We start from the raw sequence: 27,819 nt of genomic DNA, 5'->3' as shown, positions 1-27,819 counted from the left end.
ACCAGCCACCTCCCCGACCTGGAGACTGGCCTGTATATAACTAGCCTGTCGTCTTTGTTCTGTGAGATGGTTCTTTCTGACATGAGTTGACCATCTTCCCTCTTGCTAGCAAGCTGGAATAAAGTTCTTTCTCTCCTACCACCTTGCCTCCTGAACTATCGGCATGTCTTGCAGCAGGCAGACGAGCCTTCTTGGGCGGTAACATCACCACCATCCCTCTCCAGAGCTTGTTCATCATCCCAAATAGAAATTCTGTTCCTGTTAAATACTAAACTCCCCCTTTCCCCTTCCCTTCAGCCCCCAGGAACCTCCATTATTCTTTCTCTGGTTATGAATTTGCCTATCCTAGGTACCTCATATAAGTGGGATCATGCAATCTTTATCCTTTTGTGCTGGCTTATTTTACTTAACATAATGTCTTTAAGGTTCACCCATCTTGTAGCATGTGTCAGAATTTCCTTCCTTTTTAAGGCTGAATTATATTCCAGTGTGCGTGTGTGTATCACATTTTGTTTATCCTTTTATCTGTTAGTGGAGACTTGGGTTATTTCTGTCTCTTGGCGATTATGAATAATACTGCTACAAACACTGGTGTATAAGTATTGGTTTGATTCCCTACTCTCAACTTTTTTGAAAGTGGAATTGCTATATCCTGGAAGTAGAATTGTTAGGTCATGTGATCAATCTATGTTTATGTTTTTGAGGAACCACCAAACTGTTTTCCATAGTGGCTTCACCATTTTACATTCCCACCAGCAATGCCCAAGACTTCCAATATTGATACTGGCCCTGATATTGGTTTCCCTACATTAAATCCAGGATATATGGGGTCAAAACCAAAGCACCCATTCCCTGCTTACTCCCTGGCTTCCTGGCTCCAGAATCCACTATCCTCCATGGAGACAAACAGCCAAGGACAAGCACCTGGATTTGTTATCTCCTCCTCCTCCTTCCCACAAGGAGCTACAGGTTTGTGGAAAAGCTGCTAACCAGCAAGGTCACAGGCTCCCTCATCTCTGCAAGTAGTCTCAAGGCCAAAGACAGGCTGATGGAAAAGCTCTGACCAGCAAGGTCATATGCTCCCCCTCCCCTACCGAAAACCCCAAATAAAAACCCTTATGTTTAGCTTTTCATGGAGTTTGGGATTTCAGCGTTAGCTGCCCTTTCTCCTTGCTCAGTGCTGTGCAATAATAAAATTCCTATTTTCCTCCACTACACCTGGTGTCAGAGATTGTCTTGCTATGCAACGGGCAAGCAAACTCACTTCAGGTTCAATATCAATATGTCTTCACCCATAGATGTTTTTAATAATACCCTCCTAATGGGTGTGAAGTGGTACCTTTGTTACCTTTTAAACATCTATTAAACATACCTCTAGTGCCCACTCCACCCTGTGCACCATGTTGTGTGGTTTACATGCTTGAATCCTGTGATAGAGTGTGAAGTGCTTGAAGATAGGGATCATATATCCCCAGTCCCCAGCACAGTGCCTGGCAGAGCGTAGGCACTCAGGAAATGCTTGTTGAGTTGAATTCTGACTGCTCACTATCTCCTCATTTTGATTTGCCCACTGCCATTTCTTTTTTAAAAGTGCCCCTTCACTGTTTTGGCATACGAGAGAGAGGTGAAGATAAAAAGGGTTTTTGTCCCCTGAGGAGTCTGGATGGAATAATGAACTGTGCTGGGCATAATTTGGCCTTTCTCTTTTATCACAGCTACCAAGAGCCTCACAACTTACCAGCACCTTCCCTGGTTTTTATTTACTGAAATGCTTGAGAGCACCTCTTGTATGATAGACAATGGGTCAGTACTAAGGATATGAAATTGAACAAGACACTGCCTGTACTTGAGTAGTTCCTGGCTTATTGGAGGAAATGCACATAAACAGAGCCACAAAGCGGTGTGGAAATGGCATTGTATTCTACACTATGATAAGACCGAGGAAGAGGGAACTGACAGCGTGGGGAGCTGGGGTGGTCCACCAGAGGAGTTAATATTTGATGTGTCTCTTGAAGTATGAGTAGGGAGAGAAGGGAGGGGGCTGATCCCAGAAAGAAGTACCAGCTGGTGCAAAGTCAGAAAGGGAGAAGAGAATGAGCATCTTGGAGTAATGGGATATTGAGCAAGATTATGAGCCAAAGGGAACTCACTGAAGAATTTTAAATAGGAAAGTGAAGGATGGGTTGGAGGGGGCTGAGGTAGGAGGGAAGGAGACCAATTGGGAAGGTCTTGAAATACATATTCTTGGACAGAAGAGATGAAGACCTGAGCCACGCCACTGACAATGGGGATGAGAGGCAGGGGAGAGGTGCCACAGCTACTTCTAGGGCTGGAATGACAAGTTGTAGGTAGTTGCCAACTGGATACTTATAGAGGCTGAGAAAGAGGAAAGTGAAGTAGATGACTCCAAAGTTTCTGCATGGAGTGCTTCCTCTCTCTTCTTCTTCAATGTTTTAAGAGTATTTTATATGGAACACTGTGTGATGAGTCTTTTACCAGACCTTTGGGTGTGGCTCAAAATACCAAAAGTACAGGTAGCATTTATTTATTTACTTATTGTTCATTTTTAGAGGATATCTTTTGCCTGTTTTTGACCTGTCTTCATTGTCATATAATCATATATCAATATCAATTGTTCTGAGCCTATTTATTATGTGCAAAGTGCTTTACACTCATTCATCCTGCCCAAATTCCCACGAGGTAGTTATTATTATTCTCCTGTAGTGGAAAGATATGTTTGTTATGTCACAGACAGAGATGTTGAAGATGTCATATTCTTTTCTCCAAATCAAAGCAATCTGACTTTATGTACCCCTATTCCATTGGAGTGGCAGGATATTCAATCTGTCATTATGGGGATTATTTTACCACTCCCTTCCTTGGGACAGTGCAAAGGTCTTGAGGGTCTTACGTCAACAGAAGCTTTGGAGAAAGCCCTTTGGTTTCCTGTCCATGGGGATCACAGCTCATTTGCTCTTTGCTCAAGTCCATGTGGGATTTTAAAGGCATCTTTGTGAAGGTTGAGGACAAAGGTACTTAAGGTCCTGCCTCCTTTTGAAACTCTCCAGCCACCCGCTCTCGTGTAGTGCATTCTCTTAGGGATCCTGCCAGGTTAGGTTTTGGAAAATAAAAGCCAAGAAGAAAAACTGTCTTCAGTCATCATAAATCCCCTGAGGTGAGGGAGGCCTGGCTACCTTCTTAGAGTGGGGAAGCTTAAAATGCAACAATAACAAAAGAAGACAAAAAAGTAATTCAATAAAGCATCCTGCCATGCCCTTTTTAGAGTTGAGGATTAGTTACTCCGGTCATCTGTCAAAGTCACCAAGGTAGGCAGAATAATGACTCTCCAAAGATGTCCACATCCTAATCCCCGGGAGATGTGAATATGTTACTTTACACGGTACAGGGAATTTGCAGATGTGCTTAAAGGGAGAACGATTCTGGGTTATTTGAGTGGGCCCAATCTAGTTGCATGAGTCCTTAAAGTGGACGTGGGAAGCAGAGGGTAGGTCAGGTGAGAGAGAGGACTCAAATCCACATTGCTGGCTTTGAAGATGGGGAAAGGGAACCATGAGTTAAGAAATGTGGTGGCCTCTTGAAGCTGCGAACAGCCCTTAGCTACAGCCAGCGAGAAAACAGGGGTCTCACTCTTAAAACCACGAGGAACTGAGCTCTGCCAACAATTGGACTGAGCAAAGAAATGGGTCCTCCCCTAGAACCTTCTGGAAAGGAACACGGCCTTGCCAACACCTTGATTTTGACCCCGCGAATCTGTAGGTATGACCTGCAGAAATGTAAGATAATAAATTTATGTTGCTTACACTGCTACGTTTGTGATGATTTGTTTTGGCGGCAATGGCAAGCTAATATAGTCACAAAGCTAGTAAAAGCCAAGATTGTACCTGAGGTCATATTCTAAAACCATGTTCTCTCCATTATTTTATGTTTTATCATTTTAAAATGTTCCCAGGTCCAGCACTATTCTACCCAAAGTTAAATTAAAAAATAAAAGATGTGGATTTTTTTCCCTTAGAAATAATTTTATTGTTGTAATAACAATATATCTTATTCAAAGAGAGTCAAACAATACATAAAAATACACAAAAGAAAGTAAAAGCTCCCAGAAACTCCATAACCTAAAAATCAGCTCTGACATCATTCTCACAAACATCCTTCTAGAAAATTTGCTTTGCATGTATGTATGATAAATATTTATATTTTTATATATGTTTCTGTAATTGCTTTTTTGACTGGACAATTTTTCATAGACATCTTTGTGTCAGTAAATATAGATCAGCACCATTATTTCAGGTGACTGAGCAATATTCTATTGTATGGATGTTTCATAATTTATTTAAGCAATTCTTATAAATGGACACTTATTTTTACAATATTTAGCTCTTACAAGCAATACTGTGATTAATGCCTTTTTATCTTACCTTACTCATTTAAATATCCCATAAAGGTAATTCTTGGGGGTGGAGATTTCCAGAGTATGCATAAATTACATTTTTATATATTTTGAACAAACTGCCTTCCAGAATGGTTTTATACCTTAAATTCTCAATACCACTGCATGAGTCAGTGTTTCCTAAACTTATTAACACTAAGTTGTGTTAACCTTCTTAATCTTTGTCTTCCTGATAAGCAAGTAAATAAATAAATCATTACTCTTTTGGTTTCGACTTTTTGGTTAGTATCACAATTAAATATTTTTATGTATGGCCAACGGGCACATGAAAAAATGTTCAATATCATTAACTATCAAGGAAATGCAAATCAAAACTACAATGAGATATCACCTCACTCCAGTCAGAATGGCTATAATTAACAAGACAGGAAACAACAAGTGTTGGAGAAGATGTGCCCTCATACACTGCCAGTGGGAGTGCAAACTGGTGCAGCCACTATGGAAAACAGTATTGAGATTCCTCAGAAAATTAAGAATAGATCTACCATATGATCTAGCTATTCCACTGCTGGGTATTTATCCAAAGAACTTGAAAACACTAATGCATAAAGATACATGCACCCCTATGTTCATCACAGCATTATTCGCAATAGCCAAGACATGGAAGCAACCTAGTGCCCATCAAGGACAAATGGATAAAGAAGATGTGGTATATATGCACAATGGAATAATACTCGGCCATAAGAAATGATGAAATCCGGTCATTTGTGACAACATGGATGGACCTTGAAGGTATTATGCTAAGCGAAATAAGTCAGAGGGAGAAAGTCAAATACCATATGATCTTGCTTAAAGTAGAAGATAAAAACAACGACAAACAAACACATAGCAACAGAGATTGGATTGGTGCTTACCAGAGGGGAAGCGGGGGTGGGGGGGATGCAAAAGTGGTGATTAGGCACATGTGTGTGGCGATGGATATAATTAGTCTTTGGGTGGTGAACATGATGTAATCTACACAGAATTAGAAATATATTCTGACGTACATCTGAAAGTTATATAATGTTATAATCCAATGTTACTGTAATAAAAAAATAAATAAAAAAATTTAAAAAAATTTATTGGTCATTTGTATTTCATCCTTTGCGGGATGGCTGTGAGAAATTGATATGCATAGTGTGAAAGTGTAGACTTTGAACAGGTAGACTTGGTTCTGAATCATTGTTTCATCATGTGCTAGTTGTGCGATCTTGAACAAGTTACTTAATCACTTGCACCTCAGTTTTTCTACCTGTCAAATGGATATAACGTTATTTACCTCCTAGAGTTTCTGAGAGAGTTAAAGGAGATGATTTAGATAAAGCTGTTAGCTATTCCTGGCATAGAGTAAGGTTTTCATAAATATTCCTTATTAACGAGATCTTTTGTTTATTCTTTTTGATTTGCAAGAGCTTATAAGCTCTTTAATTATTAAGGCTATTTATCCTTTGACATATATGTTACAAAATGTTTTGTGTGAGTATGTTTTAAGCTGATAGAAATGGAAAGGAAAAATATACCTATACAGCCACATACCTGGTGGGAGGCCACACCATCATCACCTTAGCTGTACCCCAAACCAAACTTGTTAATCTTGCTCAGCCCTACCTCACAGACCCTTTCATTAGCATGATGTTAGCAGCCCTCAATTTTCAGTCTCTAGCAGAGGAGGATCCCTGCCCTTGCTGGCCCCTCTTTTGGGTCTAGGACCACACAGGGGCTTTCTGGTTGACCTTTATAGCTCTAATTGGTGCGCATCCCCTCCAAGGCCTCCTTGCTATGCTGACTCCCCTTCTGCTTCCTCAGAGGTTCTCCTGAGCTTGCAGGGGCTGGCCCAGGTCAGGAGAGGGCCCAATGCCCTGCCTCCGTCCCTTACTGAGACTTTTCCTGAATTGTCAGTTTCCTTCCTCTTCACTGCATGACTCAAGGCCCAGCCCGACAGCTGCTGACAGAGAAGAGATTCGTTGATTCATGTTAACAACTATTAATAGGGCTCATTATTTCCTGGGAAACCGACAGGATGACGCTCCTCCTTGTCTTCTGTTTTCAGGGCACAATTGATTCCTCTTCACCACATTAAGTGGCAGCCATTTAAATCATATTGATGTCTACAGTTCAAAGTGATGCCTCTGATGTCTTGCGTGTTAACAAATTAAATATGGAACCTGGAATCCTGAACATGCCATTTACCTGTTTTCAGGCACGTGGTGGAGCTCAGGGCCTGGAGTGAAGCTCTCGGGGTTTTTGTTTTGAGGCATTCGTGTGTGCATATAGCCTATTGTGTGGAGCTTCCATAGATCTGGGTCTTTGTGTCTGACTCCTGTCTGGGTATGCCTTTTTTCCTGGATTTCCCTCTTTTTCTTTATCACTAATTTTTATTATATACCTCCAGTGCCTCAATGGAATTAATCAAGAAAGGTCTGATAGTCTCTAGTCTCTTACAGAAGGATGCCGAATTTGTTTTATTGCTGGTGGGTTTTAATTCCATACTGAGTGGGTGCAATGGAAATTCAGGTGAGTGAGAATAGGAAATTAAAGTGGGCTTGAGAGGAGGAAACATAAGATTCAAGATTAGTTACCTCTAAAAAAACATAAAAAAAGATTGGGCTGAAATAAAATCACCCTGTAGATAGCCACACAGCCTGAAACAGTGTGACACTGGATTCTTGTGGTTTGCCTGTTGCTTCTTTCTTATCAAAAACAAACAAAACCATTGTCCTTTCATCTACTGTGGCCAGTATGCCTGCAAGAGGGGACACGAGTGATGGATGTTCTCTTCTGACATGGTATGTCCAGGCTTCCCGTTGGGGTCTGAGCTGTGTGTCCCGCTCAGGGAGGCTGCCGTGGATGCCAGTGGTACAGTACACTAGGTGTGAGCGTCTTTCTGCGTGTCTGCTGGAGGATGCTCCCTGCCTCCTTGGCCAGTGTATTTCTGTGTGGGTTCATTTCAGAATATTTGTGACTTTTCTGGGAGTTACTGATTTGCCATGCGCAGCCCAAAGCCACAGAGAGAGGAACAACTTTCCTAAGGACTGATATGTAAAGGCTTCACAAAGTGGACTGGACTCGAATAAAACCGCACGGAGAAAGCTTATGTGGTGATTGCTTCCCTCGCACCTCTTAAGTGAGTTGGCAGCCCTAGCTTCTGCGAGTGGCACACCTGATTGATTGATTTAACATTACAGCCTCCAAAAAAATGTGGAGGAGCTGTAATTGTTGCTGGAGGTGGCTGTCAGCTTCATGCTGAGTGAGTGACTGGTGCCTGCGAGACCCCTGAAGGGGCTCCTGCTGACTCAGAGGCAGAAGACTACCTTCTCCCTTCGCTGGCACTGCTGGTGCTTAGCAGACCCCTCGGGGACCAGATAGTTTAAGGACTCTGGAGGTTAACACACAGGCAACATGCACACGCACACACGTTATATCTATTGGGGTCTCACAGTGAACGGGCAGGGAGAATGAGATCGTTGTTAGCTGTCTATTTATTTGTTTATTTATTTTGAGGAAGATTAGCCCTGAGCTAACACCTGCTGCCAATCCTCCTCTTTTTGCTGAGGAAGACTGGCCCTGAGCTAGCATCCATGCCCATCTTCCTCTACTTTATATGTGGGACACCTACCACAGCATGGCTTACCAAGCAGTGCCATGTCTGCACCTGGGATCGGAAACAGCAAACCCCCGGGCCGCTGAAAAGGAATGTGCACACTTAACTGCTGCACCACCGGGTCGGCCCCAACTGCCTATTTATTTTTTAAATAAGAGTCACAGATTGAGTCCCTGCCTGCAAGGACAAGCAGCCAGGGCAGAAAGGGTGTGCCACACAAAAGGAGTAACGTGGGGGCAAGCATGAAGTGTGGTTAGCCCGTAGGATCCTATTTCCTCCTCTTGGGATGAGTGGGAATGGAATTGTCAAGGAAGCCACTTTGAGTTGTGCCTGTGGCTCTCCTATTTTCTCAGCAGGTGGCTACAGAGTAATATGAGTCCACGGCCACTGACCCTTACATTGCCTTAATCTGATGACCAATATTCCATTACTATGTCCCTTCGTTTAGGGTGTCAGCTACTGTAAAACGTTGATATCCCTAGGGCAGGGAGTATGTTCAGTTTTGCTGTTGTCGTTTACTCATTTACACCTTACTGCAAGTTGATTTATTAGGTCTTCTCCCATGAACATATTTTGAGGGGGCAAGCGAGTGGGGGTGGTGGGCACAAGAGGATTCTTTAGGAGAGAACTAGCGTTGTTCTCGAGGGGGATTGATGAGACAATTCACAATCTAATTGAATGTGACTCCTGGGAACTCTTGGCTGTCCTCTTAGCGTCTCAGCAGAGGTGGAGTGGCCATGAGGTGGAGGAACATTCATATAGATACACTGATGCTTCCTTCAGTCTCTGTTTCTTTGGGTTTTTTGTTCCATTGCATCGGGGAAACTGAAGGCTTAGGAATGCTTCAGAGTGATTCCTGCTGAAAATGGCCTGAAGGCTAATGGCCTTGATAAATGATGTGCTCCATCTTATACCCAGGCCCAGCTACAGAGAAATGTGGGAGACGGGAGGTTTATGCTCTCAGCATCCCCTCTACGCCCATGCCCCTATTGCCACTTTCCTCCAAACTCCTGATCTTCCCCCAGACCTACTCCAGTGGCAGCCTTCCCTATCTCAGTTGATAGCAACTTCCTCCTTCTAGTAGCTCTGGGCCAAAGCCTTGTACATCACTCCTTCAACTGATCCTATGGTTCTACCCTCAGCATACAGACAGGACCTAAGCCTCTTCACACCTCAGTTGCTGTCACCCTGGTTCAACGACTGCCAGTGCTCACCTGACAAATTCAACTACAAGGGCCTTCTAGAAGCTCACTTGCTTCTACCTTTGTCCCTATAGACTTGAGTCTCTTCTTAGCACAACAGAGTGATCTGTCTAAAATGTAATCTGGATCATGCCGCTCCTCTGTCTCACTCCCTGGCAATAGCTCCCTATGTCAAGAGTGAAACCAAAGTCCTTACAGTGACCCTCGAGGCCTACGTGATATGGCTCTTTCAACTGTCTCATCTCCTTTTGCCTATTCTTCTCCTTGGTCGCTCAGCTCCAGTGTCCTGGTCTTATTCCCAGGACAGCCCAGAATGTTCTCATCCTGGGCCTTTGCTCTAGCTGTCCTCTTCTTCTGGAGAATTCTTCTCCATTGAGATCTCCCCAGCAACCTCCCTCACCTCCTTCAACTCTTTACTCAAATGTCGCCTTCTCAATTAGCATTTCCTTGACCATCCTATTTAAAATGAGATCTCCCACTCTTTATTCCCCCACCGTGCTTAACCTTTTCTTGTTTCTATAGACTATATTACCTTTTATATACTATATAAACTTAATTATTATGCTTATTTATTTGCTTATTTTTTGTCTGTCTCTTTCGCCAGAACCTATGTTCTATGAGAACCTGTTTTGGTTAGCGATGTATTCCCAATATCTAGAATGATGGCTGGCATATCATAGATGCTCACTATATTTGTTGTTTACTTTTTGATTGATTTTCCCTCCTAGTTTGATGCTCCTGCCTTAAAAACTCTCCCTTGACTGCTCATTCTAACCTTCTAAACAAAATCTACCTTCCCGGGCAGTGCCTCAAGCTTGTAGATATTTTCAGATTTTCTACCAATCCCCTTTCTCAAAACTCATATATTCTGTGTTCTGTTCTCTTAGGATTTGCTTTTCAGTAGAAAATGTAACTCCTTAATTTATGCTAAGATGCTATTATTCAGTTTTTTCCCTTTGAGGTGTTTACAGTACAATATAAGTTGGTCCTAAACACCAAATGAGCTACTCCAAGGAGTCATTACTATTGGATTCTCAGGTTCTAGCAGGCCAGCGGGGCAGCTGTTTTTCAATGGTAGAGGAAGAAATTTATATCTCACATCAGGTAATAATACAGGTGGTGCTGTCTGGGCTAGCCCTGTCTGCTTCAGAACGGCAGTCCAGAATCCTAGTACCCAGTCTTTGAGCCAAATTCTACATATTATTTCTCCTATTATTATTAGCTAGAGAAACATTGGCTGTGTCTATAAATATTACTTCATTTTAACCATTGCAACATTTCTGCCTGGAAGATTTTATCATTCTCACTTCATAGATTGTGTCGCTGAGACATAGAGAAGCCAAGTAACCTGCACAAGTTTGCATGGCTGGCCTGCAACCAAGACCGTGATAGAGTTAGCATCCTTATCTTTTGAGTCCAAGTTTAAAGCTTTTTAAAAAAAATTATTAAAGTTAATTTTTTAAAGCAGTTTTAGGTTTACAGCAAAATTGAGTGGAAAGTATAGAGAGTTCTCATATTTTCCCTGTCAACCTACACCCACAGCCTCCCCCAACAACAGTGGTACATTTATCACAACTGATGAACCTGCAAAGGTACATCGTTATCACCCAAAGTCCATCGTTTACATTAGCTTTTACTCTTGGTAGTGTACATTCCACGGTTTTGGACAATTGTGTTAATGACATGCATCCATCATTATAGTATCATACAGAGTAGTCTCACTGCCCTAAAAATCCTCTGTGTGTGCTCTGCCTATCCATCCCTCTCTCTCCTCTCCCCTCTGAAAATCACTGGCCTTTTTACTGTCTCCGTAGTTTTACCCTTTCCAGAATACCATAGGTTGGAATCATACAGTACGTAGCCTTTTCATATTGGCTTCTTTCACTTAGTACTATGCATTTAATGCTCTTTTTAATATAGCAGATTCCTCTTGGGTTCAAAAAATTACCCTCTGTTGCCCAGGGTATAAATGCATTTAAATATGCCTGATTTTGTCATTGTAATGCATTTGTATAATAGGTATTTGTAAGATGCCTAATTATAGCTGATTGTGTACATGCAATATGATATCGTTTATGCTGACTTCCCTCCTCCCAACCCTCAACGTCTTATGAAGATGGACCCTCTCCTAAGCCCATAGCAAGCTGATGGCTTCCTTACAGCTAATGAGGTGTAAATGGTAAGATGAACAAGATGAGGAAGGAGAAGCCAGAAAGAAGGAGAACACAGACACAGAGACGTGGTGACCTCTGATTATCCAAAGCTGTTTATTGAACACATTTTTGTGCTAAGACCGCCTGCTATCTCCAGTCTGCACACTGTCTTCACTCCTCCTAATTAAAGCCAGCGGGCTAGGATGGAGGAAAAGCAATTTCAAGGCAAGGGGGTGGGGTAAGGATCAAGCAATAACTTTTTTTCTCTTTTTGTAGGGAGACTGAGCTTGTTCTAGGTGGAGCTGGCCTGAAGGACATGCCTGGGAAATTAAAATCCAGTGCAGTCAAAGACATCATTTGGATTTACTGCATTCCATTTCACCATGGCCTCTGGACTATGGCTCAGCATGCTAGAAGAAAGGGAGCCATAAAAGTGGGAATGTTAGCTTTCATCAGGCCGATGTTCTCAATCTGCTTGACTCCGTCTTTGCCTTAATTATTATAGGTGGAAATAGCTATTCAGAAATGTTTGTCATTACTCTCCTTTCTTCATCTACTACACAGGTGGTCCCCAAAGTTTGGCAAACGTTAGAATCCCTTGGAGGGCTTCTTAGAATGCAGATGACTGGGCCCCACTCCAGAGTTTCTGATTTGATAGAACTAGGGTATGGCCTAAGAATATGTATGTCTGCCAAGTTCCCAGATGATGCTGATGCTGGTGGTCTGGGGACCACACTTTGAGAAACACTGCTCTCAACCAGCTGTTCCCAAACTTTCTTATGTATAGAATGTCAAAGTCATGCATTCTTGTATTTTCCCCACTTGAATCATCCCACAACAGACAGAGCTGAAGTGTATTAGTGGGAGAGGTAATGTTTTCAGTTCAGGGCATTCTGAGCTAACATGATCCCATGGTCAGTGGGCAGTGATGCTTCTATCCATAAGACCTTGGGGGAGGTGGTGAAGTTCCTTTTATTTATTTATTTATTGAATTTCCTTTTAAATACTGTCAGGCAAGTAGGCAGATGGGGCTGAACTTCCTGTCTTTTCAGGAAGGCCACATGGTGTGGTGGAAAGAGCATGCGTGGCTTTAGAGTTAATCAAGCCATTCAATTCTTAGCTCTTCCTTCATAGTTGGTTAACTTTGACCATGTTATTTAACTTATTTGAGCTTCAATTTCTTATCTGTAAAATTTACTTCTTCAACAAATATTTATTAAGCACAGACTATCTTTCTAGCTTCTGGGGATACAGCGGGAAGAGCACACAGTCTGTGTCTCATGGAACTTAGATGCCAATGGGGGACAGACTACACACAAGTAAACCAGTCAATAGGCATTGTCACTTCAGCTAATGATATAAACAATAAAGAAAATAAAATGGGAGAAATACAGCTTTTCGATAGAATTGCATTGTGGGTGAAATAAGATAACTGATGTAAAGGGCCTGGGACACAGAGAAAGTGTTGTGGCATTAATGGCTTTTCTCCTTTGCTCTGAAGTACTGGAGCAATAGGCAGTGGCCAGGTCTCAGGCAAGGCCTTTGTGGTGTCTATCAGATGCTTGGAGCTGATTCCTCACATGGGTGAGCTTCCATGTTGGTGGGCAGAGTACCACCTCTCTGTGCTTACTTAACACTCAGGGAAAGCAATCTCCAAGAACCTACAGTATACATAAATTTGGTCCTTTTCCATCCTGCTCCTAGTTCTACAAGCCAACTCATGCTACCCCAAACATGAACCCAGATGGAGTGCCTGGAGCCCCACTCCATCTTGCTTGGAGAGTGGAAGTGTTGAAAGATGCCGGAAGGAGGAAATCCGTGTCTTAGAACAAGTAGGGCAAATCAGAATTGGCAGGGGTTGGAGAAGAATGTTTAATATTGGACTGTTCTGCAAGATGAAACCTTACCTACTGTTTGGGCTCCACTAAAACTTCTCAGTTGGTGGGAATACTCAGCAGAGAGGCCCTTTGTTTCCTCTCCTTAGGGACTGTGAGATTGTATGTTCATCAGAGGGGGTTTCAGGTGACAGGGTTCAGGACATGCTGCCCCAAAATATGGCACCTTGGCATACTGAATATTTCAAGCTGAAGGAATTTGAGAAACAGTAGGTGTAGGAAGGATTTTCTGACCCTCCCTGAAGCAGGTTATGACTCTCAGGTAAGAGATGCCTTCCCTATACCCAAAGGAAAGGAGCATCCTTGTCTCTGAAGGTGGAAGGAAGCCAGGAGAAATCTGAACAGGACTTGCTGAGTTTCCTCCAGTTTACTACTTAGCTCACACCCCTCTTATCCTATCACATTTTTCCGTGACTCTCCACTCTCTATCAAATCTAGCATAAAACTGTTCAAGTTTAAACATTTCTTTAGATCTTCATTTCCTTATGAAAGCTCCTGTGTCACATGCAGCTTATATTAATATGAATAAATTTGTATGCTTTTCTCTTGCTAATCTGTCTTTTATTCTAGGAGCCCCAGCTGACAACTTAGAAGATGTAGGAGAACAGAATTTGCCACCCCAAAATGAGTCTCTTTGGCTTGAGGATTATTTTGAAGAACGAAAGCCTCAGGCGAAAATTTTGACCTTCACCCTAACTGCTTAAAAAATTTAAGATAGAAGGGCCTGTTATAGGAAGGAGCTATCACCGTAGATAACTCTAGTATAACATGAACTAGGTGTAGTAGACAGGAAGGAACCTAGCAAGGACTTTGATCTATGTCCTCTCTGTGTCCCATTGTTTGTAGATCACCCAACAAACATTTGTTTACCAAACATTAACTCTTCATCTTCTTGTAAATTGCCCTCTTTGCCTTTAAAGGCTCAGACCTCTGCCCCATTACCCTTAGTCCAGAATGACACGTATAGCTCATTTTGCCTACTGTCTTTGGAATTCTTCAGGCTTATGTGACTTCCCCATGCTCACATATTAAACTTTGTTTGATTTTCCCCTGTTCACCTGCCGTATGTCATTTTAATTATTTGATCAGCCATAAGAACCATGAGTGGAAAGGGGGGCATTCTCCCCTCCCCAACAAAGAGCAGAGGAAAAAGATATTTTTTTCTCACCCACATGGGGTTGTAAAAGTTGAGAAAGATTACTGGATGCCTCTTAGACACTATTTATCACTGGTTCTGAGGATCCAAATCCTTTAGACTTTGGGAAAATTACTTAACCTTTCTTTGTAATCCATGAAATGAAAATAATAATCATAATAATACCTATTTTCCGAGGCTGGAGTAGAAGAATGAGTAGTTCCTGGACTGAAACCTCTGCTCCAAGAGCACTTATTATTCAGCACCTTGGTCAGCGGCCCCTTCTCCCTGTCCCTTGACAGTTCCCTCCCTGCTCTGGTGAGAAGTGTCCCTCCCTGTCTGTGCTTGACATTTTAGGGAAGAAAGACATAAGATATGCTAATTTGCATTGAGGTTTGTAGCACAATAAGTCAAATGCTACCTTTGTCGTAGGTGCTGCATTTTAAAAGAAAGCATTCTGTGGAGAAGAGAAGCTTCATATCTAAGCTGGAATTTCAGGCTTCCATGGCAAAACTGACTTGAGGTGATGGTTGGCAGAACAGCTTTCTGATGTGGGTCAAAACTCCCTCAAAATCACTTATCTCGTTCTCATCCCTGGATGCCAGAAAGTGGATATTTGCAACATCTTTGCAATTGCCATGCTCATCCAGGGTGGGGCCTCTTCAACAGAGAAGGCAAGTAAACAAGACGTTCCCTGAGCCTTCACTGGTTCTGTTATCTTCTGCCCACAATCTGGCGGTGGTGGTTGTAGTGTGTTTGTGTGCATATATGTTTGTGTATAATTATATATATTATATATTATTCATAAATGTTTATATATATTAGCTATATATAATAGCTATATAGATAATAGCAGTATATATATAATAGTGATACATATATATACAATTTGTTATTGTCATTATTTGTTTCCAAGATAAGTTGTGAAAAATGCTACAATGGTGGTAGAAATGAGGGGCTCCAGGCCACAGGTAAGGTGATTGGCACTGGAAGGAAGGAAGGCTTCCCAAAGAAAACATCTGGGCTGTTCTTGAATGAAGAACAGAAGTCAGCAGGCAGGAGGGCATTTCGGGCAGTGGTAGGAGTCTGAGCAAATGCACTTATCAAGACGGCATGTAACCTGTGTGGTGGAGGGCAGCACTGGAGCATGTGTAGAGCTGCTGACCTCTGGCCCTGGATTCCTGTCCCCATCCCATACATTTCAGGGCCTTCCTAACCACTGAGCTGATAAGAATTCATTTGTCTTGAAGGACAAACTCAATGTCATTCTTTTAATGCTGCATTCTTCAAGTGTCTGGTCCCAAACAGCCAAGGGATGGTGAAGCTGTCTGTCTACACATGCCTTTTTGAGAGGCAAATGTAACCTTTTTGGTCCCTGGGTGGCTAACCTCTGTGATTGTTTTGCCTATTTGCTATAAATGACTATCTCTACCACTTGGTTAATTATGTGATTGCAGCACCCGGTGACAAGGAGAAAATTAAAAATCCATGCTGCATTTTCCATAACACTTTATTGCTCTATGCAAAAGAGGGCAAATGCAATTTAGCTGAGTTGCAGTGCACAAGAGCTATCTCCTTCCCCTCATTTCAGCCCCTCCCTCATCTTCCCTGGAGAGGAGCTGTGTTAGCAGTTGACTAGAGCAGGGAAGAAAGCAGGTGTGGAAGAAAACATAAATTACCATTATCCCTGACAATTCTGGACAGTGCCACCCACAGAGAAGGAGCTCAGCCAGACATCTCCCCACCCCACCCAACTTCAATAAAGGCCAGTAAGTTGTGGGCTGTGGGTAAGTGCATTAGTGTAGAACACGGGTTCAGCCTGGGCTGCACATTTGATCTTTATTTCTTTATGTTCGCCTGTTGTGGTTGTACCTCTTTTGAAAAATCCAAGAGACACAGAGGGTGACACACTGCTAATGTGGAAAAACTACAGTTCATGAAGCCACAAGTTTGCCTGGTAACTGTGTCTCATACCTGGTGTCTGATGTTGGGCCAGTGCTGACGCTAAGTGTTAATTTCCTCACTTATAAAATGGAGAGTTTTAGGGTTGGCCCTGTGGTGTAGTGGTTAAGTTTGTACACTCTGCTTTGGAGGCCCAGGTTCAAGGGTTTGGATCTTGGATGAGGACCTACACACCACTCATCAAGCCATGCTGTGGTGGCATCCCACATACAAAATATTGGAAGATTGGCACAGATGTTAGCTCAGGACCAATCTCCCTCACCAAAAAAAAAAAAAAAGGAGAGTTTTAAGATACTTTTTTCCCCCCTCACATTTCAACGTCTCTGAAATCAGGATGCCCTTGTAAGGGATGGTGTTTGAGAATGTGTCAAAGTTTAATTGATTTAACCTTTTCCTTTTTAATGTTCCATAAAATGATATTGGGTCTTAGAATTGGCATTTTAGGCTTGATAAAATAAAGCAATGTGCAGGCTGTTGCAGGGATCTAAAGAGGACGTACACGCAATCCACGTGGCTCTCTATAGTATTGCTAGACACTGAGGACATGAATTCTAATTCTGGCACCCTGTCTCACTTAGACAAGTTATTCAAACTTGACTGTCTCATCTGGAAAATGGAACAATCTCCAAAATCTCCTTAAGAATTATCGCAAGGCAGTCTAGGACTGAGGAACTAAATGAGGATTAGACGTCAATATTATCTGCACTGTGTCTACCTTCTTCAACAAATATTTGTGCATGCAAAGATTCATGGAGGATGCAAAGATGTAGAAAAACTGGTCACAGATGGACTTTATGGTTTATGGGTGGAGGTGGCATACATAGACACCATAATATTAATTATAATTAATATGTTAATTACAGTATTAATACATTAGTTATAATTAATATTAATAGAATAATATTAACATTAATAATATTAATGCATGGTGGAATGGGATACATATGGTATAAAAAAATTGAGGTATAAAAAAGCATCGTGAGTAGAAGAAGAGAGAATTTCAGCAGAGAATTTCAAGAACTATAATATTGGTTTTGCATTTTGAATTACGTCTAGGGTTTCAAAAATGCAGAAATGAAGGAAATGGACAATGAAACACATTACAAAAAGTAGGTTGTGCTCAAGAGGTGACTCATTATCTAGTTTGACTCTAGGGTTTAGGGGCAAGAGGGGCACTAAGGGGATATGATGGGAACTATATAAATGGCTCCACTGTCTGCATATTTACTCAAGCCAAGCACTTTGAAATCATCTCTATCTTTCATTCTTCTTTTTCCTCTTCCTCTCACATGTGACCCAAGAATACGTTTTGTTAATCTATATCCCCACATATCCTTACTCAGTTCATCTTTTTCCATCTTCCACTCTGATCCAAGCCACCATCATCCCTCAATCGAACTCTGCAAGAGCTTCCAACTGGGCTCCCTGCCTCATCTCTTGCTTCAGTTCAATTCCTTGTCTTCAGAGCAGCCAAACTGACCCATTTAAGATGAATGCCACATTAGTTTGCTTCCTTGCTTGAAATCCATGAATGGCTTCTCATCAGACATAGAGTAAAAATCCAAATTCTCACCTTGCCTACAGGGCATATGTGGTCCAGGCCTTGCTCTCACCCTCTCTCACTGCTTTCCACTATGTATCTGATGCTCTACCCTCCCTAGCTTTCTTCATGGTTCCACAGGGCCTTTGTCTTGGCTGGTTCCTTTGTTTGACACACTCACACCCTAGAGGGTCACATGGCTTGCCCCTTATTATTCAAGTCTCAGCTTTAATGTCACTTGCTCAAATGCCCTTCAAAATCCCCCACTCTAATGTAGCTCCCCTGTCCTTCTCTACCGCTCTGTTTTCTTTATCGCCATTGCACTTATCTCCATTTGAAATTATTGTTTGCTTGCTTAATTTGTCTCCCTTGTACCATACTATATGAAATTAGAAATCTTGACTTTCTTGTTTTTCTCCATATCTACCATGCATAGAACAGTGCCTGACACTTAATAGATACTTATTGAATAAATAAGGAAGGCTGGAACAGCTGGTTTAGGCCAGGTTTTGGAGTGCTTGGTGCCATGCTAAGGAGTCTGGACCTCACTTGATAATCATGGAGCGATGCACTGCAAGTCTTTAAACAAGGGATTGCCACAATTAGAATTAAACTTTAGGAGTATTACACAGTGGCAGGATGAAAGATGAATTAGAAAGGAGGATAGAAGTAAGAAGACAGTTGGGAAACCAAACCTCAAGTACTAGACTAAGTACTTGACTCTTTCCAAAATATTTGATGGTTTTCTGGCTTCTCTCTTTAGCCTTGTGCATAAGAAATAATACTTGGATGCCCATAAAATAGTTTGAACATAAACCATTAGAGCATTTATCACTTTCAAATGTCCCTATTAGTTTCTCCTTTGTTCCCTCTTCCTTTTCCTGCATTGCTAGGCTGTGAGCTCTTGGAAGATGGGGACCAGGTCTTGTTCCTCTCTTAATCACAGAGTCTGGCACAGTGTAAGGCACATAGCAAGTGTTTCCTGCATGTTTGTAGAGTGAAGAAATGTGAGAAGTAAACACTTTCAAGTGTTTTCAGAGGGCTATTACCCCGAGTCATTTCAGGTTGGCCCATCGGCAAAAGCCTTTCTGTTGTAGAAACCAAGCCTTTAATGACCTGGGATGCTGAGGTAGAGATAAAAGAATGATGAGTGAAAATATGGTGCTCTTTCATTTTGATCTCTTCTCTTGACTTTGACCTATTATTAAAGAGAGTTTCAGGTCATAAATGAAGAAGAGATGTTTGGATCATTTCTAGGAGTCGTGAGAAGGTGTCTGTGGTCATAATTCAGTATGTTTTATTGTAGGGAATGAGAAATCCTGTTTTCATTTCATTTGTTGTTGCTAAGCTCTGAAGATTGCCAATTAGCCCTTGCCCTCACTGGATGCCTCGGTAAATTTTTAAAATTCGTGGTCCTTGCAAAAACAAAGCAAACAACCCTATTATTTTTCTGTACTTTGGTATCTTTATTATAGTACTTATTATAGTTTACCTTACATTACAGTTATTCATTGCTGCGTCTTTCTTCTCTGCTAGATTAGGAACTCTTTAAGACAGGTTCTATGCTCATTCATCTCTTAGCACAGTGTTGGGTACGTGGAAGGAGCTTAATTGGTGCAGGTTGTATAGAATCTGCAGTAATTGTGCATTAAGACACAGAGAAGGGAATGTTTAGCTTCTTCTCAGTTCCCATGGGAACTAGGAGTTAATACCAAGTTTTTCCATCTTCCTGTTTGAGCTGAAAATATTTGTACATTGCCTTCAGGTAATTCATAAAGATTATATCCATTGGGGCCGGCCTGGTGGCACAGCAGTTAAGTTCAAATGTTCCGCTTCAGAGGCCCAGGGTTCGCTGGTTTGGATCCCAGGTGCAGACATGGCACCACTTGGCAAACCATGCTGTGGTAGGCGTCCCACATATAAAGTAGAAGGAGATGGGCACGGATGTTAGCTCAGGGCCAGTCTTCTTCAGCAAAAGAAAAAAAAAAGAGGAGGATAGGCAGCAGATGTTAGTTCAGGGCTAATCTTCCTCGGGAGAGAAAAAAGATTATACCCAGCTATGTGTGTGTCTATCAATCAATCAATCATCTATCTATCTATCTAAGTCCAAGCATACAGTTATCTCTCCCTCAATAGATTGCTCTTCAGAAACTGGGCAATATCCTTGGAATAAAGGTTGCCTTTGAGAGACCTCCGCTGATATCTTTCTGAGATTTTTGCATTATTTTGCAGCTTCGGGGATTTGGGGCTGGAGGTGTTCCCTGAGGCATTGTCAGTGAGGACTTCTGTGGAGTTTTCCTAAGAGGGGACTATGTTTGGAGTAGAGAGAAGGATCAGAGCTTAAAGCAATTCTTCCTTGGAGAGTGGGTAGCTGCAGAGACTATCTGTGGCCTTGGGCTGAACTAGAGTAGTACAGATACATTTAGCCTTGACATAGGCACTCAGAACTCCCAGGAGGTATTGATTACGAATCCCCACTGTGATTGCTGGGGCTACCATCACTGGCACACTTATCCCCAAAGGTCTGAGCACATCAGTCAGGGAGGGCTTGGTCAGGTGTCCCCTGTTTCCTTTAACTCAGGAAGAAAGTAGCAAACTGGGGATGGAAAGGCCACCTTCCAAACAGCAGCTTGGTAGGGCCTGTGGAAATGTAGGCAGATGCTAGAGGCAAAAGGTGTTCTTGGCTGTCTGACTGTGATCATGCTGGAAATCCGGATTTGGTCTATACCTCCAGATGGACATCCAGGTTACTTTTTCCATGAGTACCAGTTTCTTCTTTGGATTTGATTTCAAGTTAATGCTTCACAGGGCTAATTAAAAAATCAGTGTTGATGCATGGATGGAACTGGGGAAGAGAAAGCTGGAACCTCAGGGAAACGCATCAGAGTGACGCCAGAAGACAGATGGTACACTTAAACGATTCACAAAGGTGGTCTCAGCAGTTGAAAGAAACTCCTCTGAGCCAGCCCCAAGCCAGGGATCTTCAAATGATAGCTTGGGAGGGAGATTTTCAAACAGTGGTCCATTGGGTGGCTGATAGTTATTGACATCCAGAGGAAGCCATGGCACTAGATCTAATTGGCCACAGAGTGGAGTATTCAACAGAATGGTACCTTTAAGAATGAACAAATTTCTGATCGTCTCAAGATAAATCAGTGTAAAAGATTTTTAAGTAAGTGGTCATATCAATGATGCAGAAAATGATTACTGTCAAATATTAATTAAATCAATTCTGGAGATGGAAGAGAGATGACTTCAGTCTGGGACGGACAGGCAGAACATCCACAATCCATGCCAGGTTCTGATTTCTTGATTTCGGGGTATTTGCTAATCTGGGTCACGGATGGGGAGGACATTAGCCATGAAGCTCTTACTACAGAGGTGAAAACCATCAATTTATTCTTCTTTCCAATGGAGCCTCCCTTAGAGATGACCTAGAGAGCAATATACGCAGATCTCCCTTGTCTGACTGGGATAGGTTAGGGACCGTTCTGGACGGTGGCAGTGGCATGGCCATACCACACTATGGCTGCTGCTTCCTGGAAGAGGTAGAGGAACCCTCAGGGAGACTAACAGGCAGCCATGAAGCATTGCCCAGGGAGGTGGTTAGGAGACCACTGTTATGGGTTTAGCAGTGGACAACCTCAGCGTGGGTCCCGGCGCTGGCACTCACTACCTGTGTGACCTGGGCAAGTATTTCACGTCTTTGTGCTTTGGATCCTTACCTGTAAAGTGAGGATAATAAAGGTACCTCTTGCATAGGCTTTTTCAGGGAAAAAATAACAACATTAAGTATTATTCTAGAACAGGTATCCACAAACTATAGCCTGTGGGCCAAATCCAGCATGCCACCTATTTTTGTAAAGAGTTTTATTGGAACTCAGCCACACCCATTCGTTTTGGATTGTCTGTGGCTGCTTTCATGCTACAATGGCAGAGCAGAGGAGCTGTGACAGACATATATCCCACAAAGCCTGAAATACTTATTCTCTGGCCCTTTACAGAAAAAGTTTTCTGATCTCTGTTAGAGGCTTCCAGAAGCAAGCATAAAAGTCAGGAGGCACAAGGTCTTAAAAGAAATGAGAAAGGGAATTTGTGTCTTACGGTTGACAGATAAGAAGACTGCAGGGTGCATGTAGGGTGGTGGGGTATGACTCACAATGCCAATTCTTCCTGAACTCTCCTGTCAGTCATATTAAGTATGTGGCCCTGTTGTATTTTTTCCCACTGTGGCATGCATCTCGTGCACAGGCGCCAGGCTTTATGTTTATGGCTTTATGCCAGGCAAGTATGTTGACTACTCGAGGCCTTCCTTTTTATCCTCCGCCTTTCTACTCATCCTTCCCTGAAAATGGCACATGGTTGTATGTTGGTATCTTCCCAATCAGGGTGGATGCAGAAGAGAAGGAGAGAGAGGGTGGTATTTTCGTTTAATGTGAAGGCATTTTTGTTTATTGTGTTTGAGTTAACATGTTTCCAGAACCTCCCTCAGGCAGAAGGGAGTCTGCAGTCTCATAAAAAATCAGTTTACTTTCTGACTGATCACAGTTTTGGGCTCACTCAGGGGAAGGCTCAGAAAATGCTTTGAATCTGGAGCCTTGGGGGGCAGGACAAGGCTTTGTGGAGTGTAACTGGAAAAATTCATATAAACCAGCTTTAACCAAAACCTCCCTGTTCCCTGTCAGGGGCTGAAGCCTGAAGGTTGATACCTAACAAGCTCCTGGTATCAGCCTGAAGAGTCCTTAGGAAGGAGAACTGCGTTTGGATGGTATTGATGATACCCTGCTACCTGGGGGAGCTGTCTCCTAAAGCAGCAAACACATTTGAAGGGTTTGGGTCTTAAAATCAGAGGATGACAGGGCCAGTAAGGCTGTAGAGATCATCCAACCACCTCCTCTGTGTTGCAGAAATTGGATGAGACCTATCCAAAGCCATGCCATCAGTCACAAACCAGTGTTCCGACATTACAGAAGGTGGGATGAATGGTCTGTTCAGTGGGATCTCCAGGGAGCCTTGAAAGTTTTGTTAAGAGATTTGTGAGTGGTTTTCTCTACCTATATTTATTTATGTTAAGGTCAAATAGGTTAACTAAAATGTCAGGTTTTATTATTTTGGTTAGAAATATATTAACCTAGTGTGTTAATACTGGTTATTGCATGCAACCAGAAAGCTCTGATTGGCTTTATATACACATATATTATAAATGTAAAACCAGAGTTTATTATTCTATAAATATAGTATACATTTAGCATATTTATAATGAAGCTAGAGAAAAAATTCCATCCATACTTAATGCAATGGGTTTGATAGATGCAATTTTTCCTAAGTATAGCATCCGTAAGGGGATGCCTAATAAAAGGGATTCCAGATGGGGAAATAATTTGGAACCACCGATCTAGGCCAGGGGTCAACAAACTATGGCTGGCAAGCCAAATACGTCTTTGTGAGTAAAAATTTATTAGAACTCAGACATGCTCATTGTATTGTCTATGGCTGCTGTCTTCCTACGATGGCAGAATTGAGAAGCCACGCAGAGACCATATGGCTTGCAAAGCCTAAAACGTTTACTTCCTGGCCCGTTACAGAAAATCTTGCAGACCCCCTGATCTGGTCTACGCTCTCATTTCTCATTTCCTATGAGGCAACCATGCTGGGAGGTAGAGGGACCTGCCCTAGGTCCTACAGCCATACCTGGAAGAGTCAGAACTGAAGCCGTCTTTTAGTTTCCCATTTTGTGCTTCGGCACCCTGAACCACGTGGTACCTCACACACCTGTCTGAGCTCCTGCTTCTCCGGTTACCATCCATTTGTATTAAGAGAAAGCAGGTCCTCCTGAGGAGTAAGTTTTTGAAAAGCGAAAGGGCGGGAAAGGTCTGGAACATGGGGGACTCTTGGGTTCAAGGGAGGTCAGCGTGGGAGCAGTTAGGCAGAGTCCACAGTAAGAGGGAATTCATAGTTAGGTGTAGGCAACTTTTTCCACTTGACGTTTTTGTCTTTTTGCTGTAGGAGGCTTAGGCACCTGTTGTTGAACCAGCATTTACAGACCATGCACTATGTGCCAGCCGCTGGTGTGTCTTTGCAAGTGTATACCATTGATCCTTATGACAAACATACCGGGCAGAGGGTATTTTTATTCTTTTTGAAAGATGATGAGACAGAGGCACAGAGATGTTAAGTAACATGCCCACAGTCACAAAGCTAGAACGTGGTAGAACTGGGGGTTGAGCCTTTGCAGATAAACTCTAGAGCTAGCCTCGTCTAAATAGCTCTTTTTATATGATATTCTTGCTTCTTTTTTTGATGCTGGGCCTGTCACGGTGGGGAGAAGGACTTTTTTTTTCTCCTTTTGGAGAGAAAGTAGAATTTACATTTATATTAACTGTGATTTCCTTCTCTGTGAGTCAGCACGGAAAACCTTTTTGTGCCTTCTTAGAGGATGAGATTGCTCATCCTTCAGACACCCCACAAAGAGGAAGCAACTAATAGTATTAATAATGCTTGTTTCCTGGTCTACAAGGCCCTTCATATAATTTACCCCGAGAGACCAGGATGCTCAAAGACAGAGAAAGAATAAGAAGATTAATTTCTAGGGAGGAAGTTCTGTAACTGAATCAAATTATAACTTGAAAATACTAAACAAATCCAAATGGAATTATCTTTGAAACTGTGTTTAAGGTGATTAGAAATAAAATTATCTTTTTAAAAATAGGAATTTATTTTTTTCAGACTATTTTTTAGTAAATCATTATAGATTCAGAGGAAGTTGGAAAAAAAAAAGACAGAAAGAAAATGTACAGGGAAGACACATTTTTCCCTAATGGTAACATCTTGCATAGCTATAGTACAATATCAAAACCAGCAAACTGACATTGGGACAATCCAGAAAGCTTATTCAAACATCACTAGTTTTACACACACTCATTCGTGTGCATATATATGTATAATTCCATGCAATTTTGTCACATGTGTACATTTGTGTAACTGCTACTGCCATCAAGATGTGGAATTGTTCCATCACCACTGGGCTCACTTGTGCTACCCCTTTATAGCCACACCCATGCGCCTACCAGCCCTCAGCCCTACCCCTGGCAGCCACTCCTCGGTTCTCTATCTCTATAATATTGTCATTTCAGGACTGTTATGTAAATACAATCATACAGTATTTAGCCTTTTGAGACTGATTTTTTTTCACTCAGCATAATGCCCTTGAGATCCATGCAAATTGTTATATGTATCAACAATGCATTCCTTTTTATTGCTGTATAGTGTTCCATGGTATGGATGTACCACTGTTTGTTTAACCATTCACTTATTGAAGGACATTTTGCATGTTTCTAGTTTTTGACTATTACAAATAAAGCTGCTATGAACATTTATGTACAGGTTTTTGGGTTTTTTTTTTGATATAAGTTTTCATTTCTCAGGGATAAATGGCTAGAAGTACAATGTTGAGTCATTCGGTAAGTACATGCTTAGTTTATAAGAAACTGCCAAACTATTTTCCATAGTGGCTGAATCATTTTTCACTCCCACCAGATATATGAGTGATCCAGTTGCACTGCATCTTCACCAACATTTGGTGTTATCACTATTTTTCATCTTAACAATTCAGATAGGTGTAGAGTGATATCTCAATTTGGTATTAATTTGCATTTCCCTAATGACTAATGATGTTGAACGTGTTGTCATGTGCTTATTTGCCATCTGTATATCCTTTTCAGTGAAATGTCTATTCATCTATTATGACCATTTTCTAATTCGATTATTTGTTTTTTATTATTGAGTTTTGAGAGTGCTTTGTATATTTTCCATATGAGGTCTTTGTTGAACATGTAGTGCGCAAACATTTTCTCCCTCTCTGTATGTAGCTTGTCTTGTCATCCTCCCCTTCACAGGTAGTTTTTTTTTTTTTTTTTTGCAGAGTAAGAGTTTTATTTTAATGAGGTTTAATTGATACATTTTTCCTTTTATGGATTGTGGTTTTGGTGTCAAATGAAATGACCTCTCATGGGAGGGTGGGAGTTGATTGGGAGTAGTGGTGTAGAAAGAACATGGGAGTTAACCACAAAACACTCAAAGCATAAGTGGCCCTCTCATTCTCCCTGCACGAAGGGTGGTCTTATGCCTTCTTTTAGCATCAAGTCTTCAGGAGAGTGCAAGTTGAGCCCTCGGCATGCCATTGGGGTACACGAAAGGAGACAGAGGTGGGGAGTCAGCCGTGTGGGCACAGAATAAAACCCTCAAAAGCCAAGAGCCATCTCTGAGAATTAATGGACTACTTTCCTCCAGGCTATTCAAATAACCTAGCTCGTTTCATGTGAGATAAATTACAGGACCTTGTCACCCTGGCTCCCAAGGGAGGACACTTCTGTGATTCATCGTGCTTGCCCTGTGGGAGCCTGAGGCGGGGAGAGGGCCAGCCTTGCTGACTGATAACTTGTGCCCGAACGCCTCACTGCAAGGCTGCTGTTCAAGGAGGAAGGCAGGGGAGGAATTTCAATGAAGCCACTGCCCACAAGACAGGCTGGGAGCATGCCCTGGCAGAGGGGCAGTTAATGACCTCTGTCAGGTTAAACCCAACATCACTCTTCAGCATTCTGAGGGGCCCGGCGTGACTCAAGCGAATGCCCCAAACAGCCTGTGTTTAGCTTTGTTGTGCCCAGCCTCTGTTACTGTTGGTGGTTGTATTGGTTGGAGCTATTGTGTTTGTGTGGAGGCTGGGGGTGCTGTTTTGCAAGGGAGAATAGAACGCCAGGTGTAAGCTAAAAAAAACAACGTTTACCAGAAGTGGAGTCTAGGGCATGATCCTGTGGGGACAAAGGATTCTGCTAAGTGGCATGTCTGTCTGGTCCTTTGAACAATGGAGACTAATAGGAATTAACTGTAAAGCAGCATTCTCCCCACCCTCCCACCCCCTGCCACTGCCCCTTTAAACCTGTTCACAGCAGCTGGTTTTCCTGCCACTTGATAACAACTGAGGCATTCCCCTGACTGTTCCGGTCTCTCCTAGGCAGTAAAAAATCCAAAAATTGCTTTAAATAATAAACACAACCTAGTTCCAGGAAGTAGAATATCTACTGCCTTATAGTAACCAGTAAGTCAATTCTAACCTACAGGTGACTTCTACCACCTCCAGCCCTGGCCAGGTGCAAGAGGGAAGCCTACAGCAAAGAAAGAGGAATGTGGTTGGCTTCTCCTCCATTTCCTGCTTCTATCTGACTCCCTGTTATTTCTGACCCCTCCAAGTTAGAGATGAGAGGGAAGATGGAGGAACCAGGGGAGCAGAATAGTATTTAACAAACACTGTCGGAAGTTGGCTTCAAGCTCTTTAAGTTTGGCAGATATCTAAAACAGCACCTGTCTCTCTTGTGCTACACTGGTGAGTTCTTTGGTGACTTCTCACCCCCCAGTTCCTAGGGGTCTTTTACCAGCTGTTCCTTATTGCAGCCAGAGGTATCTGTATTCTGGCTGGTCACTTACTCCTTCCACAGCTCTTGGGAGTTTGGCAGGAGCTTCAGCCAGCATCTCTCTAGTACAGTGGTTTTCAATGGAGGGCATTTGACAATGTCTGGAGACATTTTTGGTTGTCACAACTGGGAAGTGCTATTGACGTCTAGTAGGTAGTGACCAGGGATGCTACTAAGCATCCTGTGATGCATAGGACAGCCCCACACAACAAAGAATTATCTATCCCAAAATATCAAATTATCTGTCCCAAATTATCTATCCCAAAATAGTGCCAAGATTGAGCAACCTAATTCTAATACAAGGGAGAATCTCATACATTCTTTGCTCTAATAAATTCTGGGCTTGCAGGTGGGTATCATTGTAGTTCGTATCCTTGAGCTTACCTGTCGATGGCTAGCCAGCACACCTCTTGC

The sequence above is a fragment of the Equus caballus genome, chromosome 27, assembly GCF_041296265.1.
Source record: "Equus caballus isolate H_3958 breed thoroughbred chromosome 27, TB-T2T, whole genome shotgun sequence".
NCBI lineage: Eukaryota > Metazoa > Chordata > Mammalia > Perissodactyla > Equidae > Equus > Equus caballus.
Note: the sequence above shows the minus strand (reverse complement) of the source record.